Source organism: Triticum urartu, chromosome 3A (genome assembly GCF_056163025.1).
Source record: "Triticum urartu cultivar PI428250 chromosome 3A, HENAU_Tu73, whole genome shotgun sequence".
NCBI classification, from domain to species: Eukaryota; Viridiplantae; Streptophyta; class Magnoliopsida; order Poales; family Poaceae; genus Triticum; species Triticum urartu.
Genome location: NC_141875.1, coordinates 517,920,964 through 517,941,919, shown reverse-complemented (window position 1 = coordinate 517,941,919; position 20,956 = coordinate 517,920,964).

Below are 20,956 nucleotides of genomic sequence, written 5' to 3'. Positions count from 1 at the left end.
CATCTTTTGTAGGTATTTTTTATATTTTCCAAAAAGTTGCTCCGTGAAGTTTCAGGTCATTCCGAGAACGTTTGTTTCTGCACATAAATAACACCATGGTAATTCTGCTGAAAACAGCGTCAATCCGGGTTAGTTCCATTCAAATCATGCAAGTTAGAGTCCAAAGCAAGGGCAAAAGTGTTTAGAAAAGTAGATATGATGGAGACATATCAACTCCCCCAAGCTTAAACCTTTACTTGTCCTCAAGCAATTCAATTGACAAACTGAAAGTGATAAAGAAAAACTTTTACAAACTCTGTTTGCTCTTGTTGTTGTAAATATGTAAAGCCAGCATTCAAGTTTTCAGCAAAGATTATAACTAACCACATTCGCAATAACGCTTAGGTCTCAAGTTTACTCATATCAATAGCATAATCAACTAGCGAGCAATAATAATAAATCTTGGATGACAACACTTTCTCAAAACAATCATAATATGATATAACAAGGTGGTATCTCACTAGCCTTTCTGAGACTGCAAAACATAAATGCAGAGCACCTTTAAAGACCAAGGACTGACTAGAAATTGTAATTCATGGTAAAAGAGATCCAATCAGGTCATACTTAATGTAAATTAACAGTAATGAATGCAAATGACAGTGGTGCTCTCCAAATGGTGATTTTTTATAAGAGGATGATGACTCAGCATAAAAGTAAATAGATAGGCCCTTCGCAGAGGGAAGCAGGGATTTGTAGAGGTGCCAGAGCTCGGTTTTGAAATAGAGGTGAACAATATTTTGAGCGGTATACTTTCATTGTCAACATAACAACCAAGAGATGGCGATATCTTCCATGCTACACACATTATAAACGGTTCCCAAACAGAATGGTAAAGTTTATACCCCCCTTCCACCAACAAGCATCAATCCATGGCTTGCTCGAAACAACGAGTGCCTCCAACTAACAAGAGTCCCACGGGGAGTTTTGTTTGCAATTATTTTGATTTAGTTTGCATAAAGCATGGGACTGGGCATCCCGGTGACCAGCCATTTATCTCGTGAGTGAGGAGCGGAGTCCACTCTTGAGAATAACCCGCCTAACATGGAAGATACAGACAACCCTAGTTGATACATGAGCTATTCAAGCGTACAAAACAGGATATTTATTTGAATGTTTAGAGTTTGGCACATACAAATTTACTTGGGACGGCATGTAGATGCCGTATATAGGTAGGTATAGTGGAATCATGTGGAATAACTTTGGGGTTTAAGGGATTGGATGCACAAGCAGTATTCCCGCTTAGTACAGGTGAAGGCTAGCAAAAGACTGGGAAGCGACCAACTAGAGAGCGACAACAGTCATGAACATGCATTAAAATTAATCAACACCGAATGCAAGCATGAGTAGGATATAATCCACCATGAACATAAATATCATGAAGGCTATGTTCATTTTGTTTCAACTACATGCGTGAACATGCGCCAAGTCAAGTCACTTAAATCATTCAGAGGAGGATACCACCCTATCATACCACATCATAACCATTTCAATAACATGTTGGCACGCAAGGTAAACCATTATCACTCATAGCTAATCAAGCGTGGCACAAGGAACTATGATCTCTAGTTGTCATTGCAAACATGTTTATTCATAATAGGCTGAATTAGGAACAATGAACTAATCATATTTACAAAAACAAAAGAGGTCGAGTTCATACCAGCTTTTCTCATCTCAGTCAGTCCATCATATATCGTCATAATTGCCCTTCACTTGCACGACCGAACGATGCTAATAATAATAGTAGTGCACGTGCATTGGACTAAGCTGGAATCTGCAAGCATTCAATAAACAGGAGAAGACAAGGCAATATGGGCTCTTTTGTCAGATCAACAATAATGTATATAAGAGCCACTTCAACAATTTAATCATGGTCTTCTCCTATCGACCCCCAAAGAAAAGAAAAGAAATAAAACTATTTACACAGGAGAGCTCCCAACAAGTAAAAGAAGAACAGGAAATCTTTTTGGGTTTTCTTTTTAATTACTACTACAAGCATGGAAATTAAACTAACTAAAAGCTACAACTAATTTTTTGGTTTTTCTTAAGGTTTATTAAACACACAAGAAGAAAGCATAAAAAAGGAAAATAAACTAGCATGGATGATACAATGAAAAAGTATGAGCACCGACATCTAGAAATGAGTGTGTGAACATAAATGTAATGTCGGTGGGAAATACGTACTCCCCCAAGCTTAGGCTCTTGGCCTAAGTTGGTCTATGGCCACGGCTGGCCTGGCGGATATCCATAATAGTAGCTGGGGTCGTACTGCGATGCAGCGGCTATCGCCTGCTGAGCTGTAGCGTGGTGACGAGCGGCCTCCGCTCTCCTCTCGTTCTCATCTGCCTCCTCTCTGGTAATAGTATATATTCCTTTTGCCTGATGATCAAAGAAGGCAGGAGCAGGGAGAGTAATATGGACATCACGGCGTCTGTCAAAGATTAGTCGATACTGGAGAGGTGATTCATTCCTCTCGATAAACTGGTGGTGAACCATAGCATTAAAGTCTAGGTAAGCAGAAGGTAATTCAATATCATCTTCGCGTATGGCTATACCAAGAAAATTAGCTATGCGGGTTGCGTAAATTCCTCCAAAGAAATCTCCATTAAATCTATTAATATGCAACCTACGTGCAACAATGGCTCCCAAATTATAAGATTTATCTCGTAACACAGCACTCCTAAGAATACTGAGGTCAGGGACACACATGTGACATGCCTCATCTTTACCATTAATGCATCTACCTATGAAGAGAGCAAAATAATGTATAGAAGCAAAGTGAATGCTCCCTATGGTGGCTTGTGTTATATCTCTAGATTCTCCCACAGTTATACTAGCAAGAAAATCTCTAAATTCAGATTTGCGAGGATCCCTTATACTACCCCATTGTGGAAGTTTGCAAGCAATGGTAAAGTCCTCTAAGTCCATAGTATAAGAATTTTCACAAAGATCAAACATGACAGTTGGAGAATTATGTGAAGTTGAAAATTCAAACCTCCTCACACAGGTACTGGTGAGGTTGTGATACTGACTGCACTTCTCTTCCTCGAAGCTCACAAGATCGGCGTTACGAAAATATGCATTGAATTCTTCTTTAATTCCTGCTCGATCCATAAAATTTTCAGAAGGCCACTCACAAGGACGCACTGGAGCGTCTCTTGGTGGCTCTTCATCAGCATCATGCATTGCAAGCCTGGGTCCTTGCTTCCTTGAGGAACCACCTTGGAACATTTCCCTAAGCATTTTTCTTCCTCTGAAAAATTCTGAATTTTTTAGTAACTTCAAAATAAAAGCAAACCAAACTCAATAATATTGATAGCAACTACTCCTACAAGTGCCTAGGGCCTATATCATGCATCAAAACTACTTTTGACCAAATAAATTTGACATGCAATCTCAAGAATAGGGTCACCTAAGCAGCAAAAATTTGCAATGAATAAAGCATTAGAACAAAAACTAATTGGACCAATGGAGGAGTCACATACCAAGGAACAATCTCCCCAAGCAGTTTTGTGAGAGGTGCTTTGAGTAAGGAGATCGAAAATGGCAGCAAAATGAGCTTGGACTCGGGTTTGAGCTAGTTATTCGTGTTTGGGGGAGGAAGAAGGAGTGTGTGGGTGAAAGGATAAGTGGAGGGCCACCATGGGCCCACGAGGCAGGGGGCGCGCCCTCCACCCTCGTGGGCAGGTGGTTGACCCCCCTGCTGTATTCTCAGTGCCAAATATTCTCAAACATTCTAGAAAAAATCATATTTAAATTTCAGGGCATTTGGAGAACTTTTATTTTTGGGGTATTTTTATATTGCACGGATAATCAGATAACAGACAGAAAAATATTTATTTTAATTTTATTTAATATAAATAACAGGAAGTAAGAGTGGGATACAGAAGGTTGTGCTTTCTAGTTTCATCCATCTCATGCTCATCAAAAGGAATCCACTAACAAGGTTGATCAAGTCTTGTTAAAGAACTCATTCCGAATAACATGGAACCAGAGAAATTTCGAATAACACTATGTTACCTCAACGGGTATATGAACATCCCCAATAATAAGAATATCACATTTCTTCTTGACAGTAGGAAGAGGAAATTCAAAACCTCCAAATATAATCGATGGAATTTTTCCAATAGAGTTGATACTATGAACTTGAGGTTGTTTCCTCAGAAAATGTACCGTATGCTCATTACCATTAACATGAAAAGTGACATTGCCTTTAGGGAAATCAATAACAGCCCCTGCAGTATTCAAAAAGGGTCTTCCAAGAATAATAGACATACTATCGTCCTCGGGAATATCAACAATAACAAAGTCCATTAAAATAGTAACGTTTGCAACTACAACAGGAACATCCTCACAAATACCGACAGGTATAGCATTTGATTTATCAGCCATTTGCAAAGATATTTCAGCAGGTGTCAACTTATTCAAATCAAGTCTATGATATAAAGAGAGAGGCATAACACTAACACCGGCTCCAAGGTCACATAAAGCAGTTTTAACATAGTTTCTTTTAATAGAGCATGGTATAGTGGGTACTCCTGGATCTCCAAGTTTCTTTGGTATTCCACCCTTAAAAGTATAATTAGAAAGCATGGTGGAAATTTCAGCTTCCAGTATCTTTCTTTTATTTGTAACAATTTCTTTCATGTACTTAGCATAAGGATTCATTTTAAGCATATCAGTTAATCGCATACGCAAAAAGATAGGTCTAATCATTTCAGCAAAGCGCTCAAAATCCTCATCATCCTTTTTCTTGGATGGTTTGGGAGGAAAAGGCATGGGTTTCTGAACCCAAGGCTCTCTTTCTTTACCATGTTTCCTAGCAACAAAGTCTTTCTTATCATAACGTTGATTCTTTGACTGTGGGTTATCAAGATCAACAACAGGTTCAATTTCTATATCATTATCATTACTAGGTTGAGCATCATCATGAACATTATTATTAGCATTATCACTAGTTTCAGGTTCATTACCAGATTGTGTTTCAGCATCAGAAATAGAGATATCATTTGGTTTCTCAGGTGTTTTAGTAGCAGGTTCACTAGAAGCATGCAAAGTCCTATCATTTTTCTTTTTCTTCCTTTTAAAAGGACTAGGTGCATCTATATTATTTCTCTGAGAATCTTGCTCAATTCTCTTAGGGTGGCCTTCAGGATACAAAGGTTCCTGAGTCATTCTACCAGTTCTAGTAGCCACTCTAACTGCATTATCATTATTCTTACTATTCAATTCATTGAGCAAATCATTTTGAGCTTTAAGTACTTGTTCTACTTGAGTGGTAACCATAGAAGCATGTTTACTAATAAGTTTCAGTTCACCTTTGACATTGGCCATATAATCACCCAAGTGTTCAAGCATATTTGAATTGTATTTCAATTGTCTACTAAAATAGGCATTAAAGTCTTCTTGCTTAGCCATAAATTTATCAAACTCATCTAAGCATGGGCTAGCAAACTTAGTAAATGGGATTTCAGCTTTATCATATATTTTTATTTCATAGATTTCTTTGCCTCTTGCATATCTTCAGGACTGAGAAATAGAATGCCCCTCTTCTTCGGAGTTGGTTTAGGAATAGGCTCAAGAATTGGCTCCGGAGGTGTCCAATTATTTTCATTTGTCAACATATTATTCAATAGAATTTCAGCTTCATCCGGTGTTCTTTTGCTGAAAACAGAACCAACACAACTATCCAGGTAATTGTAACACCCCAAAATTTTGGTTTTGATTTTTATGAACTTCTTTATTTGATTTAAAGAAGGTCGCTTGAATTTTTCAAAAAAGGGGCTCATCTTCTCAAATCTTTTTATGACAAATATTTCATGTGTTCTTCCCAATCTTGATTTTTGGTCTTGAAGATTTTTCATCTTGTGTTGGCTCAACACAAATAATTTTGGAAGGTTTTTACAATTCCTTTTTATTAAAAAGAATTCCTATAAATTATGAATTTTATTCTTCCCCATTCAAAAATTACTCTCTTGCCATGACCTATGTTGAAAACTTTCTTCCAAAACCCACCTCCCCACTTTGGGTCAAGTCAAGCATCAAGTCCAGCAAAGTTCAACTTCCCCTAGATTTTAATTCTATTTATTTTAAACTCAAAATCTTTTTCTGCCATTTATTTGGACCTTAGTGATTTACAAAGGAACTACTAGATTTCCTTTGAGTTTTGGTTCCAAATAAATTCCTCTGGCTAGTCCTTAGTGTCCTCAACCTAGATCCATGAAGATCTGCTAGTCCACAGTACAAATTTTTCAAAATTTGCTTGCTGCAAGTTTGGACCAGATTTGCCATTTTTGGTGAATTTCATTCCTTTTCTTTTCCAAAAATTCTGAGATAATTCAGGCAGTCTCCAGATGCATCAAGACATCACTTCACCAAGCTTCAAATCTAGAAGAATTTTCCACGTGCATAAATCATTTCGTTGAACAGGTGGCCGACACTGTTCCTGTCAAGTTTCAGAAGTTCAGTGTTGGGTTCAGTCGTCAGTGTCGTTTTCATCAGGGCTCTTCATCAATCTCGCCAGTAGCTGCCTTGGATCGTTGCTCACTGCTCCTTCTTCTTATCCAATGCGCCGCACGGTTGTTTGGCCGGTCGCAAGCGTCGGTGGCGACGTGTCACGTCAACTCCGGCGTCTTCCGCGGTGGCAGAACCGCCATGGCGACCAGCAGGGGCCAGCCCTGCAGTACGGCGCCGTCCAGCACCACCCACACCACCAGGAGCCTCCGCGTGGCCGTCCTCTTCCCTGTGCGTTCTACAGAACCGTCGCCGTGGCCTGAGAGGCGCAGAGCGCGCTCTCTGCCGCTGACGAGCCCGTGAGCTCCGTTCCGTCGAGGCCACTGGAGCAGGCCAAATCCGATCAAGCTTAGCTGTTGAATGGAACCAGTGAACCAATCCGAAGGTGCCCAGTCACCTAAACCTCCAGCCCGACCACTGCCTCGCCGTAATCGCTCACCGGAGTGATCCCGTTCTTGGCAACCGCCTCGGGCCGGCTATAAATAGAGGCCCCGAGCTCGCCTTCGACCTAGCACCACCCCTCCACCTCACTAGAGCTGCGCCCAGCCGCTAGAAGGACCTCGAGGAGGCCTTCTTCCCCAACTCCGGCCGCCACGACCCGCTCTGGTAGCCAGCTTGATTCACTCGATTCCTTGCATAGCTCTAGCTAAAACTTGGGGAGGAACCTCCTAGTGCACCCACTTCCCTAACCCGTGCTTCAATTTGGCGTTTGCAGCCCTCTTCGGAGGGATCCATCCTCGACCGAACCGCCGTCCGTCGGAGTGGAAGCCGCCGTCGGCGTGGTGCTCGCCGACAACCAAATCCACCACCCACCGACGCGGTATTGTCCCGTGAGTGCAACCATACCCTTGCCCTCCTCTGGATCGCCGTCGATCATCGCCGGCAATCATCGTTTGCTTCGGCCGGCGGTGGGATTTTAAACCTGACATGCGGGACCCCCTCGTCAGCCTCTCCTCTTTTATTCAAAACATTTTCTGAAAGCGCCTTCGGGCAAAGTACGTTTTCCCTTTGGGTTGGCGTATTTCCAACCGAAACGTTTTCTGTTTTTTAAACTAGCCCATGGAAAGTTTCTGTTTCATCACAGATTAGTCCGTGGACTAAAACCTTAATAACTTTTAAACGGAAGATGATTTTGAGTTGATTCTTTTTCTATCATCTTTATTTTTCTATCTAGTTTTTTTATCATATTTATTTGAAAAATATTTGGAAAAATTTTAACGCACACACGATATTTACGTTAGTATCCGATTTCTTTTATAATGTAGATACCGAAGGAGGTGACGGAGCCGCAAACTTCGCCGAGCTAGACTCCGACTACTCCGAACCAGGCAAGCATGTTTGAACCTTTGATATGATGAGTGTTTTTCATGATTGCTTAAGTGGGTTTCTCATGACATGTTTATATAAGCATTTGTGAATGTTATATTTCATGCAAGCAAGCTGCAAGTGAGCTTCGAAATTTGATGTGTTCATATGATGGTGAGATAACCTGATCATGTGGTGGCATGATAGGTTGCAAGCTGGTATTGTTGAAGCATGCCAGTTTTATATCAACTGTTTAACTCCAGTATTAACATGGATCAAGTCTTGTTCCCGTTCGTCCCCTTCCGTGCTACCACATGTTTTCTGCAAAGAATACGGTTTAGTAAGTTGCAAACCTCTTTCCTTGTACACACCAAATAGAGGGGCCGTGATGAGGGTTCCATGGCCCTGGATTAAAGCCCGTCATCCGGTCAGGGGGCATGGGCGTTTCCGGTTGGGACCGAGAGGGGGGCACCCCTTAGAGCGAGCGATATAAATTTGATCCCATGCTATTTGAGGTTGTAGCCTCCCCGTCTTAGAGTTTTTCTTGAACGTTGCCTAGGGTGATTCCTGGCAGCGGAATGTGGAATGGGTGTAACATCCCAAATTTTCAATTTGGAATGTTATACATAGATCATCCATGCATATCATGTTTTATTGCATTCCAGTTCCGCAATCCTCGAAATCCTAAGCAACTCAAGGACCCACGGAGAGAGTTGGGGATTTTTCTGTTTTCATATTTGATTTTTATCAAATAATGAAACGAGGATTTTGATTTTAATAATTTTTCTCTCCGAAGTATTTCATATTAAATCAAATGAGTGGAGATAATATGACTTCTCCGAAATAATTGAAATATTGGAGGAAAAATATTAAAATCATTTATTGGATTTTATTTGGTTTTATTCGGATTTTATTTGCATTAGAAAAATTGCACATTTTCAAAATTGCATTTTAGGGCCAAGAAAATGTTCACCTCGTCCTAAATATTTTATTTAGACGGTGAAAATTTGTTTTGGCATTTTTAGATTTTTATTTATTTTTCTAGGATTTTTCTTCCGTCGGTGGAATTATTCTTTTTTTTAAAAAAAAAGTTCCCGCGCCGACTGGGCCTAAGGCCCAGCCGCGCCAGGCCGCCGTGCCAGGCCTCGCCGCCGCCTCCTGCGCGCGCGCGCCGCCGCCGCCGCCGACTCGGATAAGGAGTCCGAGCGGTCTCCTCTCCGCCGCCGCGCCGTGCCCCCTCCTCCAAGCCGCCCCGCCCCCGCCCTTTATATACCGCCACCCGCCGCCCCAACACCACCACCACCGCCACCAAGCCCCGCCTAGCCGCAGCCGCTTGCCGCGCCGCTTCGCCGCCGCCTAGCCGCGCCGCCTCGCCGCCGCAGCCGCCGCCACAGCCGCCGCCTCTGCAGCCGCCGCCGCAGCCGCCGCTGCCTGCCGCCGAGCACCGCCGCCCCGCAAGTTGCCGCCCCGCCGCTGCCCCGCCTCGCCGGATCTCCCGCCGGAGGTAGTCGCCGCGCCCCGCCGCTGCCCCGCCTCGCCGGATCTCCCGCCGGAGGTAGCCGCCGCGCCCCGCCGCCGGTTTTCTTTCTAAAACCATTCGATTTCTTTGAAAACCCTAGATTCGTTTTTTTCGGATCGCTGGTTTTTCTTGGTTCTTCTAGTTTGCGGACGTTCGTCCGAATGTTTGTTTTAACGAATGGTTCTTCGTCCGTTAGATACAACTAACGAACGCTCGTTCGTTAGTCTGTTCGTCAGTTTTCTTTTATCGGATTTAATCCGTGATTTTCTCTGATCGTGATTTCTGATCCGATCTTAGTTTCTATTTATCTTTTCGCTCGTTAGTCGGAATCAGGCGATTCAAGCGCCTGGAGTTTCGTCTCGAAACCCTCTTTCCGTTTAACCAACTCAAACAAGTTTTCCCTACAGTAAAATTTTACCTAGTTTCGGATTAGTAAACGAAGCTTCTCTCTTTCGCCGTTTGAGTTTCGTTGCTCCGTTTGATTTGATTCTTTTTGCGAACCAGAGTTCTCAATTTGAACCTTCTGGTCAACCTCTTTTATTTGAGTTTTTCTTGTGCATCGTAGCTTGTTACTTATGTATGCTTTTGTTTGCTTGCGATAGAACACCCGGAGTGCGAAGCGTGCTACTACGACTCCCTAGGTTTCGTAGATCGTCAGCAAGGCAAGTAACACTTTGATCATATCCCATTATCACCCAGTTTTATGCATTAGTTCCAATCCTCAAACATTGCATGATTAGGATGTCATTAACTTGCGGGTTGGAAAGTAGTTGATGAGGTAGAACCTATTGCCCTGTTACATTCAAACCATTGGGAGTTACTCTACGCGTTGCTTATATACTATGCTATGCTATGCTCGTAGACATGGTTTGGGTTTGAGTGATATCCATGACAGATGTGAGATTGTTAAATTAATGGTTCAACTTAAGGTGGCAACTTAATCAAACAACTGGGTGGATTGAGGCACCTGGAGTACCCAGTGTTGCCTGTATTTTTGGAAATCCCGGAGTACCCGTGTGATCTTCCTATGGACCGCCACCCAGGCTCAAAGGGAACTGAGATGATTCATGCTAGAAACTTCCGTGTGCAGCCACAAGCTATTATGGGCTCTAGCATAGTTGAGTAAGTTACGTGAAGCTCTTGAAGAGGCAGATCAGCAGGTAGTGGGATGTAGGTTTGGTATGGTCTGTCCGGAGTAGAGAGTTAATGTTTCTGAAAGACCGTGTCTCGGTCATCCGTTTCTCAAACACCCTGTAGTGCGAGAAATCCAATGGGGGAGATCGAGTCTTGTGGGGAAAAGTGCGCAAGCCTTTACAGAGTGTACAATCTAATCATGGTTAGCCGTGTCCCCGGTTATGGACAATTCTTGAGTATCTAGTACTTGGGTTATCACATGTATCTCATCATGTTTAATTAATATTGTTGGGTTGTTAATCACTTTAATTGGGATTGAGTTGGAGGAACCTTCTCAATGTTGTTTCAACTACCATGATAGTAAAATTAAAATTTATTCCTTTGTTGTAGGGAAAAATTGGCTTTTCGCAAAAACTGTAACCATAGAGCTTTCCACCAGCCATATATGCATATAGTGATAGCATTATTCTATTTCTGCTCTATTGTGTTACATTGCCAGCATATTCCATGTGCTGACCCGTTTCGGGCTGCAACATATTATGTTGTAGACTTTTCAGACGAGGAGTAAGGTTCGTTAGGTCGTTGCCGTGCAGCTCAGCTATGCCGTTGGAGTTGATGGACTCACTTTATCTTCCAAGCCTTCCGCTGTTATCGCATTAGATGGCCTTAAGCCATATTATTGTAATAAGTTCTCTTTGGAGACTTTTCGATGTAATAAGTGTGTGATTGCTACTCTGTTATAAATCCTTGAGTACTGTGTGTGTCAGCATTACCGATCCAGGGATGACACTGAAGCACAGAGACTTGACCATCTGAGGTCGGGTCGCTACAAGATGGTATCAGAGCACACGTTGAGTGTAGGACACGACCACTAAGATAAACCCTAGGTCACACTTCTCTTCTCATTGCTGACTCCTCTCCATTTTCTACTCTTTAGGATGACGGAGATGAAGAACAAGTTTGCACAACCGGATGAAGACACACCTTTTGGATGCCACTTGAAGGAAGTCACTAGGTACTTGAACATTGGAATACCAAGCTTCACCGGGACGTACAACACCACTTTACATGAAGAGGAGCGCTGGATGATTCAAGTACAAGTTCCAGGAAGGACGTTCTCGCCAACTTCTAAACCCATAGAATTTTCCTTCGACGCCCCAACCTGGAGTTTAGGAAAGAGTATGGCAGCTCACATCACCATGGGACGCATTGGAGAAGTTTACAACAGGGAGCTTAAGGACACTATTTACCAAATATGTGGGCACCGAGACGAGCAATGGGAAGTAATCAACACCAGGAAGGATAGATCCATTGCAGCTTTCATCCAAGAGTTAAACCAGCACATTCGATGTCAGGAAAACCAGATGTGTGTGGACATGATGGACTTAAAGAAGGCGAAGACTAGGATCATCGAGCTAGAGGAAGAACTCAAGTCTACCCGCGATGGATATGAGGAGGAAATCAAGACACTACTGGAGAAGAATAACGACCTAGTCAAGAAGATCGGAGTATTCATGGGAGGACCAGCACCAATAGCAGAAGAAGAAGAACCCAAGGAAATATGCCCCGAGGACTACATCATCATCGACGACACCGACTCCGACCCTAGTGATGATGACTTTCAAGATGAAGCTGGAGCAGACATCATGGAGTCTTCCACCGATCAAAATTTCTAGATGACTACCATATATCACTAGTATTCCCCCATGTATATAGTAGTAGTGATCACTTTTGCAATAGTTCTAGACCGTTGTATGCCCTTGCTTGATTGATTGAGTGAAATGATTGTGTTTGTCTCATGTGCATATGGGTAGTGTTTTCTCATTAGACCTCTTTTCTATTCTAAATCTCTTCCATCTAAACCCCTCAGATGCCTCCGAGACGTGACACCGGTTTTGCCTTCCCACCGGAGCTCACCCAGTTGATCCAACAGCAGAATATGATGCAATTTCTAGTTCAGAACCAGGGCAACAACAACAACAACAACAACAACCCACCGCCAGTGGACAACCTAGCCCGTTTTCTAAGGTTACAGCTGCCGGTGTTTTCTAGTAGCACCGAGCCCATAGTTGCGAATGATTGGTTACGCCGAATTGGAAGGGAGTTGACCACCGCAGGTTGCACAGATGCTGAGAAGGTGCGCTTTGCCACACATCAATTGGATGGACCAGCAGCCTCATGGTGGGAGAATTACACAGCCACTTTTCCTATAGCCAATGTCACTTGGGACCAGTTTCAGCAAGCTTTCCGCACCACCCATGTCTCAATTGGAGCTATGCAGATGAAGAAGCGGGAGTTTCGCAACCTACGCCAGGGGAACCGTACTGTGGCTCAGTACGTGGATGTGTTTAGCAAGTTATCTCGCTACGCCCCTGATGATGTGGCCACAGATGCAGCGAAACAGGAGAAGTTTATGGAAGGGCTGAATGATGAGATGAGTATGCAGTTGATGGTAGAAACCTTCAACAACTACCAGGAGTTGGTATATAAGGCTCTTATGATTGAAGGGAAGCAACAACAGATTGAGAGCCGCAAGAGGAAGTATGGACAAGGGAAGTATAACTCAGGAGCTCAGCAGAAACCTCGCCTAACCCTGAACTTGGGAGGACTTGTTCATAACCATGGAGGTCACAATCACACTGGAGGAGGATCACATAACCACAGTAGTGCTAAGAATGGGAATGGGAATGGAGCTAACAACAATCATAACCACCCCAACCCAGCCACACCCGCCAAAAGGGACTTAAGTCATGTTACGTGTTTCAAGTGCGGGAAGACTGGACACTACGCCATGGAGTGCCCTGAAGGAAAGAATGGAAATGGAAATGGGAGCGCTGGGAAGAAGCCAAATCCATTCAACAAAGGACAAGTGAACCACATTAACGTGGAGGAGGTTGAAGAGCAGCCGGACGCGGTAATAGGTAAGTTTTTGGTTAAGACATTTACCGCTCTTGTTCTTTTCGATACTGGTGCATCACATTCATACATATCAAGGGGATTCGTGGATAAGTTTAAACTACCAACCCAAACCCTTAGGACCCCTCTTTTAGTAAGTTCACCCGGAGCAGAATATATGGCCAGTCGATGGTGTGACCAGATACCCTTAACCATTGGTACACATGTTTTTCCGTCCGACCTAATTATCTTGGAGTCACAAGGACTGGATGTCAAAGTTTGGAGGAAGCATTGACTGTGTTAGTAAGTCGATTTATCTCACCACCCCGGAAGGAAAAAGGATTGAGTATGTGTCTAGGCATGTGCCTAGGAGGAGTCGAGTGAATGCCCTTACGGGAGTTGTTCAGGAGGAAGTGCCTGTAGTGAAGGATTACTCGGATGTTTTTCCAGAGGAGTTACCAGGCATGCCACCGGATAGAGACATTGAGTTTTTGATAGAGCTGTTACCAGGAACAGGACCAATATCCAAGAGACCCTATCGGATGCCCACAAATGATCTGGAAGAAATTAAGAAACAGATCAAGGAGTTATTGGAGAAAGGATATATCCGAAGAAGTTCATCACCTTGGGGAGCCCCAGTACTTTTGGTTGAGAAAAAGGATAAATCCCTGAGGATGGTTGTTGATTATCGAGCATTGAATGAAGTGACGATTAAGAACAAGTACCCACTACCGATGATCAATGATCTGTTTGATCAGTTACAAGGAGCTAAAGTGTTTTCGAAGATCGATTTGCGATCTGGGTATCATCAGTTGAAGATACAAGAGAAGGACATACCAAAGACGGCGTTCACAACGTGATATGGATTATACGAGTACACGGTCATGTCGTTTGGACTGACTAACGCCCCTGCCTATTTCATGAGCATGATGAACAAGGTGTTCATGGAGTATTTGGACAAGTTTATTGTGGTGTTTATTGATGATATCATGGTATACTCGAAGAACGAGGAGGGGCACAAGGAGCATTTGCGCTTAGTTCTCGAGAAACTCAGGGAACACCATTTGTATGCTAAGTTTAGCAAATGAGAATTTTGGTTGAAGGAAGTCGGGTTCCTTGGACATGTTATATCGGGAGAAGGTATAGCAGTAGACCCTAGCAAAATTCAGTCAGTCACTGAATGGTTGGCACCTGTTTCAGTTAGCGAGATCCGCAGTTTTCTTGGACTCGCAGGATACTACCGGAGATTCATTGAGAATTTTTCCAAGATTGCAAAGCCAATGACTGAATTGTTGAAGAAGGATACCAAGTTTAAATGGACAGAAGATTGTGAAGCAAGTTTCCAGGAGTTGAAGAAATGTTTGACTACAGCTCCAGTGCTAGTACTGCCAGATATACATAAGGAGTTCCAAGTGTATTGTGATGCCTCTCGCTTAGGACTTGGATGTGTGCTTATGCAGGACGGAAGAGTTGTTTCGTATGCCTCACGACAACTAAAACCTCATGAGTTGAATTATGCCACGCATGATTTGGAGCTAGCAGCCTAGTGCATGTGTTGAAGACTTGGAGACATTACCTTATTGGAAACCGTTGTGATGTGTACACGGATCAAAGAGTTTGAAGTACATTTTCACCCAAAAGGAACTGAACCTTCGACAGAGGAGATGGTTGGAGCTTATAAAGGATTATGACATGAAACTACACTATCATCCAGGAAAGGCCAATGTCGTAGCAGACACTTTGAGCCGGAAGAGTTATGCTAATATCCTTGGAAGTAAGGGACTGCCGAAGGAATTAACAGAGGACATCATGGAACTTCGATTGGAGATTGTTCCTAGAGGATTTATTGCAACAATGGAGGTCCAGTCGACATTGCTGGACAAGATTCGGGAAGCCCAGAAAAGAGGACAAGGAGATTGCTGAGATAAAGGAGAAGATGAGCAAAGGAAAGGCCAAAGGTTTTCGTGAAGATGAGCATGATACCCTATGGTTTGAGGACCGAGTTTATGTGCCCAATAACCAGGAGATCAGGAAGTTAATACCTCAAGAGGCCCATGAATCACCATACTCGATACACCCCGGAAACACCAAGATGTATTTGGATTTGAAGGAACGTTTCTGGTGGACTGGTATGAAGAAGGATATTGCCGAGTATGTAGCCATATGTGATGTATGTCAGAAAGTTAAGGCAGAACATCAGAAGCCAACAGGATTGTTATAGCCTATGCCGATACCAGAATGGAAGTGGGATAAACTGGGCATGGACTTTATCACCGGATTGCCAAGGACCAAAGCAGGATATGATTCCATATGGGTAGTAGTTCATCGCTTAACCAAAGTAGCTCACTTCATCCTAGTGAAAACCACTTATACGAGTGCAAAGCTGGCCAAGATATATATGTCCAGGATCGTATGTCTGCATGGAGTTCCGAGGACCATTGTATCAGATAGAGGAACACAGTTTACTTCAAAGTTCTGGCATCAGTTACATCATACTTTGGGAACAAGGTTAGAGTTCAGTACAACTTTTCACCCGTAGACAGATGGACAGACCGAGAGAGTGAACCAAATTTGGAGGACATGTTGAGAGCCTGTGCACTAGATTATGGATCTAGATGGGATGACAATTTGCAATACGCAGAGTTTTCCTACAACAATAGCTATCAAGCCAGTTTGAAGATGGCACCGTTTGAAGCCCTGTATGGACGAAGATGCAGAACACCGTTAATGTGGGACGAGGTAGGAGACCGACAATTGTTTGGACCAGACTTGATCAAGGAGTCTGAGGAGAAGGTAAAAATTGATCCGAGACCGACTGAAGATTGCTCAGCCCAGGCAGAAGAGTTATGCAGACTCAAAACGCAAGGAGGTAACTTACGAAATTGGAGAAAGAACATATCTGTGAGTATCTCCCTTGCGAGGAGTGAAACATTTTGGAGTTAAAGGAAAGTTAGCCCCGAGATTTGTAGGACCGTATCGCATTTTGGAACGGATGGGAGAAGTTGCCTACAAATTGGAATTGCCCGAAGGATTGTCAGGAGTTCACGATGTGTTCCACGTTTCACAACTGAAGAAGTGTCATGCTGAGATGGCGGATATACCATTAAGAGATACAGTACCCTTGGAGGCGATTCAGTTGGACAGTGATTTGACTTATGAGGAGAAACCAGTTAAGATTCTGGAGTTTGCCAGCAGAATCACCCGAATTAAGGTTATCAAGTTTTGTAAAGTTCAGTGGAGCCACCATACCGAGGATGAAGCCACCTGGGAACGAGAGGATGATCTCCGCAAAGACCACCCATACCTATTTTCTAGCTAACCCGAATCTCGAGGGCGAGATTCATCTTAAGGGGGGTAGCTTTGTAACATCCCAAAATTTGAATTTGGAATGTTATACATAGATCATCCATGCATATCATGTTTTATTGCATTCCAGTTCCGCAATCCTCGAAATCCTAAGCAACTCAAGGACCCACGAGAGAGTTGGGGATTTTTCTGTTTTCATATTTGATTTTTATCAAATAATGAAATGAGGATTTTGATTTTAATAATTTTTCTCTCCGAAGTATTTCATATTAAATCAAATGAGTGGAGATAATACGACTTCTCTGAAATAATTGAAATATTGGAGGAAAAATATTAAAATCATTTATTGGATTTTATTTGGTTTTATTCGGATTTTATTTGCATTAGAAAAATTGCACATTTTCAAAATTGCACTTTAGGGCCAAGAAAATGTTCACCTCGTCCTAAATATTTTATTTAGGCGGTGACAATTTGTTTTGGCATTTTTAGAATTTTATTTATTTTTCTAGGATTTTTCTTCCGTCGGCAGAATTATTTAAAAAAAAAGTTCCCGTGCCGACTGGGCCTAAGGCCCAGCCGCGCCACGCCACCGTGCCAGGCCTCGCCGCCGCCTCTTGCGTGCGCGCGCGCGTGCCGCCGCTGCCGCCGACTCGGACAAGGAGTCCGAGCCGGACTCCTCTCCGCCGCCGCACCTTGCCCCCTCCTCCAAGCCGCCCCGCCCCCGCCCTTTATATACCGCCGGCACGCAGCCCCAACACCACCACCACCGCCGCCAAGCCCCGCCTAGCCGCAGCCGTCGCCGCCTGCCGCGCCGCTTTGCCGCTGCCTAGCCGCCGCAGCCGCCGCCGCCGCCGAGCGCCGCCGCCCCGCAAGTCGCCGCCCCGCCGTTGCCCCTCCTCGCCGGATCTCCCGCCAGAGGTAGCCGCCGCGCCCCGCCGCCGGTTTTCTTTCTAAAACCATTCGGTTTTTTTGAAAACCCTAGATTCGTTTTTTTTGGATCGCCGGTTTTTCTTGGTTCTTCTAGTTAGCGGACGTTCGTCCGAACGTTCATTTTAACGAATGGTTCTTCGCCCGTTAGATACAACTAACAAACGCTCGTTCATTAGTCTGTTCGTCAGTTTTCTTTTATCGGATTTAATCCGCGATTTTCTCTGATCGCGATTTCTGATCCGATCTTAGTTTCTGTTTATCTTTTCGCTCGTTAGTCGGAATCAGGCGATTCAAGCGCCTGGAGTTTCATCTCGAAACCCTCTTTACGTTTAACCAACTCAAACAAGTTTTCCCTACAGTAAAATTTGACCTAGTTTCAGATTAGTAAACGAAGCTTCTCTCTTTCGCCGTTTGAGTTTCATTGCTCCGTTTGATTTGATTCTTTTTGTGAACCAGAGTTCTTAATTTGAACCTTCTGGTCAACCTCTTTTATTTGAGTTTTGCTTGTGCATCATAGCTTGTTACTTATGTATGATATTATTTGCTTGCGATAGAACACCCGGAGTGCGAAGTGTGCTACTACGAGTCCCTAGGTTTCGTAGATCGTCAGCAAGGCAAGTAACACTTTGATCATATCCCATTATCACCCAGTCTTTTTGCATTAGTTCCAATCCTCAAACATTGCATGATTAGGATGTCATTAACTTGCGGGTTGGGAAGTAGTTGATGAGGTAGAACCTATTGCCCTGTTACATTCAAACCCTTGGGAGTTACTCTACGCGTTGCTTATATACTATGCTATGCTATGCTCGTAGACGTGGTTTGGGTTTGAGTGATATCCATGACAGATGTGAGATTGTTAAATTAATGGTTCAACTTAAGGTGGCAACTTAATCAAACAACTGGGTGGATTGAGGCACCTGGAGTACCCAGTGTTGCCCGTATTTTTGGAAATCCCGGAGTACCTGTGTGATCTTCCTATGGACCGCCACCCAGGCTCAAAGGGAACTGAGATGATTCATGCTAGAAACTTCCGTGTGCAGCCACAAGCTATTATGGGCTCTAGCATAGTTGAGTAAGTTACGTGAAGCTCTTGAAGAGGCAGATCAGCAGGTAGTGGGATGTAGGTTTGGTATGGTCTGTCCGGAGTAGAGAGTTAATGTTTCTGAAAGACCGTGTCTCGGTCATCCGTTTCTCAAACACCCTGTAGTGCGAGAAATCCAATGGGGGAGATCGAGTGTTGTGGGGAAAAGTGCGCAAACCTTTACAGAGTGTACAATCTAATCATGGTTAGCCGTGTCCCCGGTTATGGACAATTCTTGAGTATCTAGTACTTGGGTTATCACATGTATCTCATCATGTTTAATTAATATTGTTGGGTTGTTAATCACTTTAATTGGGATTGAGTTGGAGGAACCTTCTCAATGTTGTTTCAACTACCATGATAGTAAAATTAAAATCTATTCCTATGTTGTAGGGAAAAATTGGCTTTTCAGAAAAACTGTAACCATAGAGCTTTCCACCAGCCATATATGCATATAGTGATAGCATTATTCTATTTCTGCTCTACTGTGTTACATTGCCAGCATATTCCATGTGTTGACCCATTTTGGGCTGCAACGTATTATGTTGCAGACTTTTCAGACGAGGAGTAAGGTTCGTTAGGTCGTTGCCGTGCAGCTCAGCTATGCCGTTGGAGTTGATGGACTCACTTTATCTTCCAAGCCTTCTGCTGTTATCGCATTAGATGGCCTTAAGCCATATTATTGTAATAAGTTCTCTTTGGAGACTTTTTGATGTAATAAGTGTGTGATTTCTACTCTGTTATAAATCCTCGAGTACTGTGTGTGTCAGCATTACCGATCCAGGGATGACACTGAAGCACAGAGACTTGACCATCTGAGATCGGGTCGCTACAATGGGTGTGTACCGGTTAGATGTGTTTCTCCTAAAATATCGTAAACGGAACTAGTCCTTTGTGACTACTGAAATCCGTTGGCTGTGGTTAAAGAGTACAAACTCTGCAGAGTCAAAACCCTTCGAGTAACCATGTCCATGGTCAAGGACTTTGATCAACATATTAGTGTCAATCTCAGTATCAGTCTCAGTGTCAGTCTCAGTGACAGTCTCCGGAGAATAAGCATGAAATTGAGAGAGGTAAACCTGACCGAATGTTATTCCTGTGGATGGACTAACCAGTTTATTACCATGTACCGAGTATTCCGTGGAATGATGTTACCTTCATGAGCTACTTGAATTCGAATGATGAGATATAAGCCCTTTATGTGATGTCGCTCAGACGTCCGACTGTGGCATTCTTGTTATTTACTTTGATATAAGCCCTTTATGTGATGTCGCTTAGACGTCTGACTATGGCATTCTTGTTATTTACTTTGATATAAGCCCTTTATGTGATGTCGCTTAGACGTCCGACTGTGGCATTCTTGTTATTTACTTTTGATATAAGCCCTTTATGTGATGTCGCTCAAACGTCCGACTGCGGCATCCTTGTTATTTACTTTCATTATAAGCCCTTTCCGAGATGTCGCTTAGACGTCCGACTGTGGCACGTACTGTCATTTATGTTTCAATATAAGCCCTTTATGTGGTGTCGCCTTGACGCCCGACTGCGGCATGTTAAGTTATTTTTCCTTTCGAGGCGTCGCTTCAGACACCCGTTCGGTCTTCAACTATTTTATTGGGATTTCGGGAGGACTACCGTCTGACTTCCTTTTTATTTAACATGCAGTGCAAATTTATTATCTGTGTGCGCATTACTAGTCTGCTCATGTGCATCATGTTTGCATTCGTTATATCTTATGTCCAAACTGTCTTGCGAGTACATTCAAAGTACTCACCTGGCTTGTTGATTTGGCCAGATGTTGACGAAGGTGATCTTATGGATGAAGAGTACGATAGCGAGTCCGACGCCTAGAGGAGTCTCAGTCAGTCCCGTGCGATCTTGGAGTTGGTCACTTGTATTATATACGCTTCCTCTACCCTAATAAAATCATCGAGCCTCACATCGGCGCTTGATGAGCTGTAAGATTTTGGAGTCATCTCACCCACTTAACTGTGACATATCCACCATCACTTTTATTACGAGTCAGTAGTTATGCCACCATACCCTTTGTGTCATATCCACCTTTATGTATAATATCGGCGTGCTTGTAATAAATTGTTGAGCAGCCTCAGCTCAACCTTGTATAATATTTAGTACTTCTGGATTTCTGTATCAAGGATTTGTCTACCAGTAAGGAGGATTCTTCTATACTGGTCTGATATAATGGTTGGTTTTTCAATAAATGTTTTATTGGA